The 2,929-nt window shown below is 34.7% G+C and overlaps 1 non-coding gene across 1 annotated transcript; it reads left to right on the top strand.

The window, feature by feature from the left end:
* The first annotated feature begins 2,045 nt into the window (after positions 1 to 2,045).
* Positions 2,046 to 2,118, top strand: Trnaf-gaa. The gene has a single exon. It is a non-coding gene; the product is annotated as a tRNA-Phe (tRNA).
* Positions 2,119 to 2,929: the final 811 nt, after the last annotated feature.

The following is a 2,929-nucleotide window of genomic DNA, read 5'->3' as shown; positions in this document are numbered from 1 at the left end:
GCTGCCTACTATACCTATATTTACAAGTAAATCTCGTACATAAATATGTACATATGTAAATTTCATGTTGAACTTTGCCTACTACCAATATTTATATTATCGAGGTTCTGGATATAATCGAAATTTCGTATAAAACAATGAAAATAGGGCCAAATTTAGTGGTACAAAAGAACAAAATAGGAAAGAAATACCCTTTTATTTTTAAATTAAATAAAACAACTAAGAAACAAACAAAAAACGCATCTTCGATATTGTTTTTTTCGTCATTAGGTAGTCTCATTATTTGAACACTTTCGATGATCTTTTCCTCTGACTGATGGAATCGGATTTCCTTGAACGATAGGGAAAACCCCGATTTTTGGAATAGAGAGTTGATATAATGGAGGTTCTACTGTATGTATGTGGTTTAAAGTCGTCACTTCCCTCTACCGATTCTATGCTCCCCCCTCCACTCTGTTTTTAGCCTAATCCAATAAATCGTTCTCTCAAGTCTGATAGGAACACCCTGTATAGGTAGGTATTTCACCGGACCATTCTATTTTATTCTAGTTTTAAATGTCTTTCATAATTTCATATTTAAAAGGTGCTCTGACTTGTGACTAGTGATGATATTTCCAGACCATTTTGTTTACATATTTATGTAGGTATAACAAAATGCTAACTCATCCTCTTCTACAAATATTATTATTAATTATTAGAGCTCATTCTGATTTAGATACCTAACCTATAATAATATCAACATGTTATCTAATAATATCAACATTGTTGTGTGTTGGTTGGTTCCATTTCAAGTTTAGATATATGTACCTACCTACTGATTTCTGAACTTAGGTACTTAACTAGCGATAGCGCCTAGCATCAGTTCAGTAGGTAAACTTTAAAATTCACTCAGAAAAAGAACCTTACCGAGTCCCTGAAGGGTTCCATCAGACCCTAATTTGCACCACCATTTTCGTGTTCCTGGTAAAAAGGCCTTTAATTTGATATATAGGTCGACCAGGTTTGGATAAGTCCTTCTATGGGGACAGACAGAGTGACAGACAGACAGACGACACCGAAGCGAATTCAACAGTCCGTCCCTTATACCTTTTTATTACTATTGTAATAATAAAGGAAGGACGGACTAAAAATCCAGACAGGTAGATAGGCTTGCCAAACGTCCCGAATTGGCCGGGACAGTCCCGAATTTCAGGGGGTGTCCCGGCGTCCCGTTCAGTTTTTCATTTTGGAGCGTTTTGTAACGAATTTCCGTTTTTGTCCCAGAAAAAATTCGGGACGCGTTTTTTAATTTAACTAACTTTCTAGGTTTACCGTTTACGCATTCCCCCCCTAACAATTTATGGCCCTTTTTTTCGAAGTCCCACGCCCATTCAAACAAGGCAAAATTTACCTCTATAAATCAGAATTTGTTCTTAACTTGTTTAAATTTGTCATGGTCGCATTCCGAATCGACATTGCGGATATTTGGCAAGCCTACTTATGTACCTACGTACTATCTACATGCCTACTTAGTTACTTACGTAAGATATGATACAAAATATACAAATACCTACAATGGTGTTGCCTGTAAGTTATCTTTAGGTACCTACCTATGTACTTTGGTCCGCGATTACAATATTATTACCTAGATCAACACGTAAGAAAGTACATTACGACAGAATAAATTGCATTACACTTTCGCGAACAAAATGTTACGAATCACCGAATAATTTGGTCATTTTGAATTTGAAGCACCATAATTTTTTCCTTATTAGCAAAATATTTCAATAGGCAGGTACCTATTAGTCTTATATAAGATTCTCTCTTATAGTTATCCTTATAACTTATTGGACCGGCTGGCCCTGATTAGAACAATAACACTGTAAGCAATGTAATAACAATAACTTATACTTACCTACTACATATGATATGTAGGATGTAGGTAGGTACAAGTATTTTTAGTATTAATACTCGTAGGTACACTTGCATACTCTTCGCATTGTAATAACAATTTGACTGATAACAAAATATTATCATTACGGTACTCTCACCTCGGCCTTCATCGAGCCGAAATAGCTCAGTTGGGAGAGCGTTAGACTGAAGATCTAAATGTCCCTGGTTCGATCCCGGGTTTCGGCATATCTTTTTGATTTTTTTTTCTAGTAGAAACCTGGTTGAAAACTTCTCGTTTCCTATCGCCTAGGTGCTTAATTCTTGCTAAGGACTTCTGAGTTGAATGAATAAAATCAAATCTGAAGTTTCAATTTTTATCAGTAACTACATTTTTTTTACAAATCCTGAACATAATGTTCAGTCGCATCTTCATTGTTTTCTTACATAATCTGAACACAATGCTTAATAAAGTCTCATTACAAATCTGAGTTTTGTCTTTGTGTGTTCCTATAACTCAGAGATCTAGAGAATCAAAGCTAGAAACATTACCTACTTACTAATTAGGTAAATCAGTAAGTATTCTAAATTTACCTAGGTATAAGTACATACATAACCATTAACCATGTAGAGTTTGAGAAACGTGAGATAAGTGTAAATGTAAAGTGTTGAGAAACACGTATTTTTTTTTTACACCTTTTTTCTGCCTTATGCAGAATTAAGGGCAGTTTAGGTGATAGTGTTTTTCACCACCTGATCTGAGAATGAGCATTACTGTTTACCTATTTTATAGCAGTACCAGTAGATATATTACTATTTATCTTAAGGTTATCTAAGGCTAAAAGTCTAGGTTTATTAATTACACCCAAGTTTGTAAGTTACTTTAAAGTGTGTTGTGAAGGGAATGAAATAGTAAAAATGCTTCCAACTCTCTTCCTCACTCGTGACTCAAAAAGCATGAAAGTGGAGTAAACGAATAAATAAAATCCAATGCTGGTACTTATGCACTGAGAAATAAAATCCCATATATTGATTATCTAATATGACCAGTCCCATTCTG

This window comes from Diaphorina citri, unplaced genomic scaffold (assembly GCF_000475195.1).
Source record: "Diaphorina citri unplaced genomic scaffold, Diaci psyllid genome assembly version 1.1 scaffold407, whole genome shotgun sequence".
Taxonomy (NCBI): Eukaryota; Metazoa; Arthropoda; class Insecta; order Hemiptera; family Psyllidae; genus Diaphorina; species Diaphorina citri.
This window is presented reverse-complemented; position numbering and strand designations above follow the sequence as displayed.